The sequence below is a fragment of the Fulvia fulva genome, chromosome 2, assembly GCF_020509005.1.
Source record: "Fulvia fulva chromosome 2, complete sequence".
NCBI classification, from domain to species: Eukaryota; Fungi; Ascomycota; class Dothideomycetes; order Mycosphaerellales; family Mycosphaerellaceae; genus Fulvia; species Fulvia fulva.
This window is the reverse complement of record NC_063013.1, coordinates 1,985,696-1,997,872: the sequence shown is the minus strand read 5'-3', so window position 1 is coordinate 1,997,872 and position 12,177 is coordinate 1,985,696.

Sequence of the window (12,177 nt, the reverse complement as noted above, 5' to 3'; positions counted from 1 at the left end):
GAACCACACTGGCCGCAACACCGCGAGTCAGCAACATATAACCAAAAAGACCGGCAAATCGAGCACGTAACAGATCACGTGACTCAAGACAACACACAGCAGTCAGCACCCAACACCACTGACTACTACGACACCCTGCAGCAGCAGATAATGGATGCCCTCACCGCAGAAGACCGTGAGGAGATCATGGGCAACACGGACCCTGATCGCGAGCCATATCCATTCACATTCACACCACCAGAAGACGCGTTAACACACAACGCGTCCAACACACCACTCTTCCCCCTGGAGCCAGAGCTCTACACACCAGAGGAGTCCAACTATGCAGTCACAGAGAATGGAAAGCGCCTACGAACGGCCTACTTCCACTATGCACTGCACCAGATCATGGTCGCTAATGTAATCATCGGCCAGATGTCCGGCATACGACCCAGAACACGCGCCTATCGCGACAAGAGCGATCGAAGCCCTACACGAAGAGGCAACAGCCCTCTAAGGCGTGTCAACACCACTACCTCTATGCACCGCGATGACCTTCCGCCCGAACCTTCTAACTACCGAGCCGCTATGAAACACCGCTTCTCCCAACAGTGGATCGAAGCTATGGCCAAGGAGTTTGCCAAAGCCCTGGCAACAGGCACATTCAGATGGGCAACAAAGGAAGAGAAGGATCAGGATGCTCAGCAAGAGGAGGGACTTCAGCCACTACTGCCGCTCAAGTGGGTGTACAAATACAAACTGGACGAGCACGGCATGCTGAAGAGCTTCAAGGCTAGGCTATGCGCAAGAGGCGATTTGCAAGGAACACACTTAGACACATACGCCGCCACACTGCCAGCAAGCATGTTCCGCCTCTGCTGTGCTATGGCCGCGAGCTTCGACCTAGAAGCCGAACAATTCGATGTTGTCAACGCCTTCCTGAACTCGGACCTGCCATACACCATGTATCTGCAACCACCTCCTGGAATCGACAGGCCATCCCATGGACACGCCCTCAAGCTGGTCAAGGCCCTCTACGGTCTGAAGGAGTCCCCTTTATTGTGGTACAACTCCCTAACCGAGACGCTGGCCTCCCTTGGACTAGTACCCCTGTCGGACTCCGAATGCATCTACCATGACAACAAGGTTATGTTCTTCTTTTACGTTGACGACCTGGTTATGCTCTACCACCGCAAGCACAAGGCCCATGCTGCCAACATCAAGCAGCGGCTGCTTGCCAAGTACGAGATGCACGAGCTCGGTGATCTCTCCTGGTTCCTAGGAATCAAGGTTACGCGCGACAGAAACAAGCGCTTGCTGTGGCTCTCTCAAGAAGACTACATTGAGAAGCTAGCCGCCAAATTCAGCATATCCACGAATGCACGCAAAACGACAGTGCCAGTAGATCAACACCTTGATTGGACCGTTCCAGAGGGTCATCAACCCACCTCTATCGCCATCCTTGCGTACCAACAACGTATAGGATCCCTCAACTTCGCCGCCACACACACGCGGCCTGACATCGCCTTTTCCTTGTCCATGCTATCGCAGTATCTGACCAAGCCAACTGAGACACACCTCAAGCTTGCAGATCAGTGCTTGCGCTATCTCCTGGAGACCAAGAACCTCTGCCTTGTATATGGCGCCAGCAAACACATCACTGGCCTTCACAGCCAACCAGAGCACCTCGGTAGCAACCACGAGTTCTTTGGAGCATCGGACGCGTCCTACGGCATGAATAATGACAGGACCAGCTCAAATGGCTGGGTCTTCATGCTGTTCGGTGGACCAGTGGATTATAAGGCATCTAAACAAATCACTGTCACCAAGTCCTCAACAGAGGCTGAGCTACTCGGGCTTTCGCAAGCCGCCTCAGAGCTCATACAGTGGGAACGAGTCTTCGCTGAGATACACCTTCAGTTCAATCAGCGCACCCACTTGTACTGCGACAACACGCAGACCATCCGCCTTGTCAACCAACAAGGGCAAAAGCTTGACACGAAGCTACGCCACGTTGACATCCACCACCACTGGCTCCGACAGCGAGACCAGCGCGGAGACATTGAGATCAAGTATCTCAGCACCAACGACATGCCTGCAGACGGGCTGACCAAGCTGCTTCCACCACAGAAGCACAAGCACTTCGTCAAGCTGCTCAATATGGCTGAGGAAGGCGTGGACCCACGCACCTCAGTGCCCTCTGCAGCCGCATCAGGAGGTAACGGGCCAACAGACGCCTGAGAAGCCCGCAGCAGCGGCCTCACCTCATCTCGAAACGAACACCGAACGGCTTCATCTTTACGGACACCTCTCTGGAAGCGCCAGCAGGCGCAAAACACGGCCACCAGCAGCCACCAATGCTGTAGACGACAACGAAGCCAGGGCAAAGCATCCACCATTCACCGGTGCGGCCCTGGCACCATCATCAACAGGTGTTTCTCGGACTCCCATTGGCTAACAGCGCAAGGGCGAGAAACACCCCTGTCACCAGCAGCAGCGCGTCCAATCAGAAAGCGAGAAACGCCTCCAACTTGCTGCTAGCTACAACACTACCACCTTGTCACCACATCATCCGCTGCTTTCGCACCTCACACATAGCACACACTTGCCCAAAACAAAAAGGTGTCACCACCCTGAGGTGATGGACCTTTAAAAGTGCAGAAAGCAAGGCACCCCGAAGGTGCCTTTTCAACTTTCCGATACCGTTGCTCCGGTGTTACCCATTGGAGCCCCATTACACCTCACATGGTGCAAGCTCTGTCGTAGACAGCCCAGTGCATTGCGCCACTGACTAGTATCTCATACTCCCCAGGGGCAGAGCGAGCTCTCTCACCATTCGCCGGAGCGAAATAACTTGGCACAGAGCAATTATCGGACAATTCAATAAGTTGAGCGGACGACAATATATGTTTAAGCATACGATAGGACTAAGGCTACCCCTGGATTGAACTCAGGACCTCTGATGTTTGCCGGTGGGTGAGATGATTGCACACTCAAGTGAAAGTCCGTGCAACGGGACCATCACCTGAGCCATCTCACCGGCAACAGTCACACATTCTATGCTTTATTATATAGGTAACAATGGCAGCAGTGAAAGTGAGGAATGAGGGAAGGGGTACAAAGCTCACCTCACTTCACTTGAAACAGCTGACTTACCCTCACTGCAGCAGCAGCAACACCGAGGGCCTGACGTCACTGCCATAGATAGGGGGGGTAGTTATGACAGGGTGCACGCGATCACATGGGAATCAGCTCATTCACTCCAGCGCACGAGCTGAGGGGGTGTGTCGCGATCCGAGCGTGCACATGGGCAACATCCCATCATCAAAACTTGAGGCCACGTACGCTAAGAATCAGGTGACTGATTAGTCACCTGCAGCCTCTTCAAGAGCAACACTTGTCCATTCTAGATAGACACATGCAATACACAACCTGCTTTTGAAACACCCTATATGAGCCCGTACAATAACTTCCCACACTTCTAACGTGATAGCTAGTAGCGAGCCTCGCTATCCTTAGGGTCGTACTATATTAGGTACTACTTAGCCTAAGGTAGTCTCTTATACTACGTCGTACTCTTCTATCGTACACTACGATTTCTTGTCGCTATTATTAATAATCTACGCTCTTATAGATCCCGTCGTAGCTCTTCTACGGATATAGAGACCTAGCTAAGTATAACGGTTTATAATTGTATTAATACAAAGTAGCTAGGTACGTAGAAGAGAGGAGCGCGAGGTACGCCGAGGTTATATATAGCCGAGGCGCGCTAGTAACGCGCGGTTACGTAACCTATATACTAGCTGACTATTTACTAGGCCTAGGGCCGTAATACTACGATATTGTACCCTTATCTCTTAAGCGTACTATCTAGGTGTCTATAGATCCTAAGGTTGCGGCTAGACCTCGAGGCTAGCGGTTATATATATAAGTTATATATCTAAGTACTACCTACGTAGAGGGAGGTAACATTTCCCCCGCCTTCTTCGTCTACGTAGTATACTACCTCCTAGTCGGATTCTAGTATATCCTTACTAATATAGAAGTACGTACGGGGTCTACCGTCGCTTCGTAGGTATATCGTATAGGCTAGTAGCTTATAGGTCGTTAGTCTCTTATAGTACGGATTAATCTATAGCTCCTAGATTACTAGGACGTAGTAGACGTACGGGTCCGCCTCGTATAGGAAATAGTTTTATACTATATCTATACTATAGTCAACGTTATACTAGATAATACTAAGCGTATCGAGGCTAGTTATTATTATCGACAATTATTTCCTCTATAATGTGCTACATCCTACTACCTAGCGCGTCCTAGTCTACGCCTATCGGTTATATACTAAAGGAGAGCCGGGCCTAGTTAGATTTCCTCGCTATAACTAGTAGAGCACGTAGCCTCCCGTACGCCCTAGATTACGTATCCTTTATATTATTCTCGGTCCTAGGGCACTTATACCCGACCGCCGCTAGCTAGTTCCGGTATAGACTAGCCTTACGGTCGCCGTAGAATCTTAGGGCGACGGTCCTATTTATAATTGCCTTTATTTTCGCTAGTTTCCGCTATAGGCATTCCGCGCTATACGATAGGTAGTTATTACGGCCCTAGGCCTAGTAAATAGATAGCTAGTACGTAGGTTACGTAACCGCGCGTACTAGCGTAATACCTCGGCTTATATATAGCCTCGGCGTACCTCGCGCTCCTTTTTCCTACGTACCTAGCTACTATATATTAACACGACTATAAACCGTTATACTTAACTAGGTCTCTATATCCGTAGAAGAACTACGACGCGATCTATAAGAGCGTAGATTATTAATAACCGCGATAAGAAATCGCGGCGTACGATAGAAGAGTACGACGTAGTATAAGAGACTACCTTAGGCTAAGTAGCACCTAATATAGTACGACCCTAAGGATAGCGAGGCTCGCTACTAGCTATACGCCTAGTAGTATAGCGCGAGTCTATATATAATATATAGACTTAAGGATAGATATAGTAGTAGTAGTAGACTACCGAGGACGCCTTATAGTATAAACTCGAGAGCTTATAGCGACTAGTTACCGACCTACCGCCTAAGTTCAACCTATATAACCTTCTTTCCAATAACGAGATCTAGAATATCGATAGTATAGCTACGGCAGTAGTTAACTACGACGACGACGGCGCTACTAAAGAAGGCGAAGGAGAGGAAGGTAAGATATAATAATAAGTCGCGAAGACCCTCCGAGTCCCTATTAACGACCTCCTATAACTAGATACCGATCAACTCGTTAAGCTCGTATAGGAGCCCGAGACGGCCGCGGCTATCTACTTTATCCTACGACGTACGGAGTAAGAGTATAGGAATATAATATAAATAGCGACTATACTCTACGAGTAATTAGGTAAAGCCGGGTAAGAGCTTAGGAGATAGAAGAGTCACGATTAGTAGATACGTAACGAGTACGATATACTACTTAAGAATCGTAATATATAGAAGATATAGAAGGAGGATACTATTAAGTACCGCGACGCTTTCTAGAAGGACCTAGGTATAGTACGAGGAGAAATAGATTAGGCTAAGTAATAGCTTACTTAGGTCTAGTAAGAACTCGATAACCTAAAGGCCTAACCTAGAGTATCCTTAAGTATAGTAATGACCGTCGAGATTAGCTCGCTTACTATAAAGAACGACACCCTAAAGAAGTAAGTAAAGGAGGCACTTTAGTAGTTATCTAATAACGACTCGAAGATTAAGGCCCTCGAATTTGACCTTAATATATATAAGATAGAAGCCTAGACCTATTAGAGCGATATCGAGTAGCTTAATAAGTCGTAGTAAACTTAGGTAGATAACCTTAAGAAGTAACTCGACGACCGCCGAGGCCGCTCTCGAGTACAATCCTTACTATCTCGCGCTATATTATAGCGCCGTGCCCTACAAAACGGCCGAACCCTATCTAAGGACAAGAATAATAATAGTAGAGCTAGTAGAGCTAGTAATAAGGACCGCGGTAATAAGTACGAGGATAAGATAGCTCGCTATACTACTAGAAAGAAAGCTAAAAAGTCTATATATAAGCTAGATAATAGTAACGACTCCGATCTATTATCTAATAAGTTAGAGGAGGCCTCGGAGTTAGATAGCGATACTCGTACTTATCGCCGCTCTTCTAAGAAGAAACTAGTCTACGACTTCGAGTCTCTAGTTAAGTATAATCCGGACCTTAGCTAGCCCTTTAAGACTTAGCGTAGTATAGACAAGCCTAAGAAGTTTGTCGGTACTATTAATAGTAAGCTATCTAGACCCTCCCTTAAGAAGTTCTTCTCCGAGTTAGAGACTATTATCGACTATATAGTCTTCTACGATAAGAAGGTAGTACTTAAGTTCGTATACGACTTACTAGCCTCGCTAGGTAACGCCTAGGAGTTAGTTAGACCTAAGATCCCTACTATCTTAGGAAGCCTAACTAGTAGTAAGAAGACGTATAAGGGCATTAACGACCTAATTAAGGAACTAGCTAAGCAATATAGAGACCGTAATCTAGTCGGTAGGGCTCGTAACCGCCTAAATAATCTTTAGATAGATAAGAAGGATAGCTTCTAGACCTTCTTCCCTAAGTAGCGCTAGAATACTAATATCTAGGCCTTAAGAGTAAAGATATAATAGATAATCTATAACGTAAGCTTACTATCTACTACCTTAATAAGTATCTTAACTTCCGACCCTTAACGATAACTAAGATAATCGACAACCTCTATTAAGTAGACGAAGACTTTAAGATCCTCGACGCCCTATACCCGCGCTCCGAGAAGCTAAAGAACGATAAGAAGGATAGTAAGAATAAGGACGGTAAGGATAAGGACGATAAGCTAGTAGGCCTAGGCTCGGGCTTAGGCTCTAATAAGCTAACTCGTAAGGCCTAGTCTACCCGTCCTAAACCTATTAAGAGTAATCTCGGCGAGACTATAGACGAAGCTAAGAATACTCGTTATATACGTAAGAATCTCTATAAGAAGTGTCGTAAGCCCGGTTACCGTCTATAGTAGCGTACTTACGAACTCTTTAAATACGAGATACTAGTACGTCCTAGTACTAACGCTAGCGGTACTACCGTTATACTACCGGCGGAAAATGCCTAGTCCGCTATTTAAGCGTAATAAGTAGTAGACACAAAGAGGAGAAGATACGATACGAGGAATTACTACTAGTAGAGCCGCTAGAAGAGCTTAAGCTATTATTATATATTCTTAGGATAGTAGAAATAGAACACAACCCTATTATCGGCTTATACCTTATAATACTAGGGATAGCTAATAGGTAATATGCACTTACTTTCCTTAATAATAGTACTAACTCTAAATATATCGACTTCTCCTATACGTAGAAACATAACCTATCTCTAATTAAGCTTAATAACCTACTAGCTCTTAGGTTAGCAAATAGATTAATAGCTAAAGAAATAGTATAATACCGTATAAAGCTAGAACTTATACTTAGTAACGGTTATATAGAGATAAGAACTTTCTAGGTGACTTATCTTAAATACAATATCGTACTCGGTAGACTCTAGTACGACGAATACTAACTAGATATCTACTCTGCCTCTAGTATAATAATACTTAACTCGGAGTACTATAAGGAATATTACCTATAGGATAGTAAGCTAGTTTAGGCCTAGAGTATTAATAATAAAGGATAAGAGCCTATAGTTACTACGTAGAAGTTCGAGACTATATTACTAACACGACTACCCTTCTAAGCTACTATAGAGGAAGATAATGAAGGAGATCTAGTATAGATAATAACCTCCGGCACAATTATAAAGCCGCGTCCGCGCCTACGTACTTACTCGATATTACCGTCGAATACGCTACCCGCCGATAAAGTAACTATACCGATACTACCGGATATTAATATCTAGGAAGTTAGCGCGGAAGCGATCGAGAAGATAGCTAAGCGAAAGGGAGCCGAAGCCTATATAATGTTTATCTTCGATAAGAACAAACCTTAGTAACTAGGGGATCTACGTATAATAGACCCTCTAATAGCTTATATAATAAGTACTCGAAATATACGTAATGTCGTACCCTATATACCTAATACCGGCTATAGGATGCTATCTAATAATAAGACTATCGAACGGTTAGATATACGTATAGCGGCGTTTATACTAGTAGCGTAACGTATTAGTCCGACACTTTCCGTCTATAAGATATATACGTAGTCCGATATAGATAGGTTTATAAAGAAGAAGGAGGAAGATATCAATCTAAAGGATTACCTCCTACCTATCTATTATGACTTCGCGTATTGCTTCTTAAAGTAAGACGTAAAGGAGCTTCTACCTTACCGGCTAGGTATAGATTACGAGATTAAGCTTAAACCTAGCGTAACTTCTCTATTTAGTAGACTATACCGTATATTAAACTAAGAAGATAAGATCATCGCCTATTAGGTTAATAAACAGCTTGCCTAGAAGGGTATACGCTAATACTAAGGTAGAGTAGATGCCTCTTTACTAGTCCTTATTATTAAGAAATCCGGTAGAGGCCTACGAGTATATATCGACTATCGTAGTATAAACGAACGTACTATTAAGTTAAGATATCCAATTCCCCTTATAGAGGATACCCTTAAACGTATCGTAGGAAAGAAGTACTTTACTAAACTCGATGTTATCGTAGCCTTTAATCGTGTACGGATTACTAAAGGCTTAGAATAGCTAATAGCTTTTACTACGAGATATAGGTAGTTTAAATGCCTTATAATACCGTTTAGTCTATATAACAACCTAGGGACATTTTAGTCTTATATTAACGATACCCTACGGGAGTTCTTAGATAACTTCGCCTCGGTATACCTCGACGACATCTTAATATTTAGTAACTCCTTAGAAGAACATATCGAATATATAAAGAAGGTGCTCTAGAAATACGGCGAGGCCGGCCTATAACTCGATATTACTAAGTAGGAGTCTTATACCTAATCTACTAAGTACTTAGGTCTTATTATTAGTAAGGACGGAGTCCTAATAGATCCGGCTAAGGTGTAAGCGATACGAGAATAGAGTATACCGGCTAATATTGAAGATATCCTTACGTTTAATAGCTTCTCCGGCTTTTATCGGCGCTTTATTAAGGACTATAGCAAGATAGTACTACCTATAGTAAAGCTAACTAAGAAAGACACACCTTAGTAGTAGACTAAAGGGTATTAAAAGGCCTTCGATAGGCTAAAGTAAGCGTTTACCGATATAGAAGACACTGTCCTTATAAGATTCGTTCTAGGGCGTAGAACCGTCCTTAAAAGAGATACTAGCGACTTTGTTATTACGGCGGTACTATCTTAATATAATAAGGACAATATCTTCAGACCTATCGTATACTTATCTAAGAGAATAAGCCCGTAAGAATATAATTACGATATCTATAATAAGGAGCTACTTACTATTATCAAAGCTTTCGAAGAATAGAGACCTAAGCTTATAGTATGTAATATCGATAAAGAATACGACTTCGAAAACCTATAAGACCCGAGCGGCCGCCCTATACTCGTATATAGCGACTATAAAACCCTCGAGTACTTTCTAAGTTCAAAATAGCTAAATCGTCGACAAGCGAGATAGGCCGAGTTCCTATTACAATTCTTCTTTAAGATCGTATATAGACTAGGTATATAAGGGGTAAAGCTAGATAGTCTTATACGACACTCTTAGGATATAATTCTATAAGACAAGTCCGACCCGAGGTATACTTAATAGGACCGGATCTTACTAAAACTAGAGTACTTCCTTTTAGTCTCGATAAGTACAATTCTCCGACTGTCTTCCTTAGAAGTAGGAGTAGTCGTAGATAAATAACTAGCTACCGATATTAGCAAATTATATAAATAAGAAGATATAATAGAGGCTACGACTTAGCTAGTAGCCCGTAAGCCCGTTAAGCTCCTTTATAAGAACAAGATCGACGATAAATATATAATACTAATCGATAGTATAATCTATATTAAGAACCAATATAGTATTACGGCCGCTCCTTAAGTAAAGGATTAGCAAAGGGGCACGTGACCTCAGATCACGTGACGCTCGGCCCGAAGCCGACCCGTAACACCTCGGCGCTTAAGTATAGGCCTCGACCTTAAAACCTACTTCTCTCTTTAGCTATCGACTTTGTTAATACTACACCCCTATACTCTCGTACTGTAGCCTAGTAATATATAGCGGATATAGCCTTTTTATCCCGCCTATAGACGATAAAAAGAACACTATCTATATACGTATTATTAAAGCCTTCTACAATACGCTCGTAGTAGGACACCTAGGAAAGACTACTACGAGTAGATTAGTATTACGGTACTATATATAGCCTCAAATAACTCGTTTTATTAGGTCCTTTATACGCGCCTATCGGATATACCGTAATAACCGTAGTATTAATAAACCTTAATACGGGCTACTTATACCGCTACTAGTTCTATTTAATACTTAAGACGATGTCGTAATAGACTTTATAGTCGATCTACCCCTAGCGAGGTATATAGTATACGGCTAGATCTACGAGAACGTACTTATAGTTACGGACCGCTTAGGAAAGGAGCAATATTATATTCCTCTCCTCGAGATAATAGCCGAATATATCGCCTATATCTATATTAAGCATATCTTTTTACGCTACGGCCTACTAAAGACGATTATATTAGACCGCGGGCCTTAGTAGATCTCCGCCTTTTAGGGGCGGCTCTATAAGCTACTATAGATTAAACGTAAGATCTTAACGGGCTACTATCCGGAGACCGATAGTTAAAGCGAAAATACGAACAAGATAATAGAATAATATTTACGCGTATTTATTAGCTATATATAGGACAATTAGATAGATTAGTTACCTCTCGTAGAGTTTACTACTAACGACTACGTCTCTAAGACTATAGGAGTAAGCCCGTTTATAGTAAATATTAGTAAGAACCTACAATACGCTAATACTAAACTTAACCTACTATAAGTATTACTACTATATAAGTAACGGCTCGACGTATAATCTACTAACGTATTCGCTCGCCGTATAACTAACCTAAGATATAGACTTCGGGACTTAATAGAAATATTATAACTAAGCTAGGTAGATTATACTAGTAATTACCGTACGATTATACTACAATACGAGGTCGGCGATCTAATCTACCTTAGTACGCGTAACTAGCGAACGAAGCGACTATTAAAGAAGCTCGACTACCGCTACGTAGGGCTATACGCGATTATAGAAGTCCTACCGTACGATGTTACGGGCCTAGGCGGACGTCTAGTAAATAGTAGTGGTTACGTAACTCGGTACGGGCCGGCCCGTATACCTCGGCTTATATATTAACTTTCTATACCTCGTACTCCTCTTAGATAGCCTATCTAAAAACTTCGTTATTTGCCCTATATTAAGAACGGCTCCCTTATACTTTATTAGACCTCCTTTACTAACCGTAGAATACGTACTACGAAGGACCTATAAAGTAATAGGTTAAAGATATAGAAACTACGCTTATCGCGAGTTTTCTATACTAATCGCGCGATAAACGCGATAGGTCTAAGTTAATAAGAATAATCGTACCTTTATTAATAAGATACTAGCTAAGAGTATAGGCGGTAGGTACTCCCTACGTACTAGTCGCCCTAAGATCCGCCGCGAGTCGCTTATATTTAATAGTAGCTAGACTTAAGGTTACTAAACCTAACCCTAATAGCTAACTAACGAGTAAGTATAGTAGCGAGTTAAGCAACTAATATAACTAGTTACTAAACCGCCTAAGACGATTAACCTCTCCGACTATATCCAGGACGACGAAGTATATTAAGAATATATAGGCCGTAGGACAAGCATATAGGTGTAGGTGTGTTATATAACTAGATCACGTGACTAGGGTTTGCTAGCCTATAGGCTAGTAAACATCCGGACACCTAGTATCTACCTATACTACTAATACTAGCGATACTATATATAGATACACGCTATCCTATTAGGTCCTTCTTCGTCTTTCGTATAATCCGCCGTCTTCTACTACTACGTAACTCGTACCTATTTAATAGGTTATAAGCCCGGGTTAGTAACTCGGTATTTCACCCTCGACAAAGTCGTATTAGAGTTATTCCTCTTTAGAACAAAAGGAAGGTAGACTAGAGGCCGTACCCGCCTTATATAGGAAGCTATAGCCGTACTATAGGTAT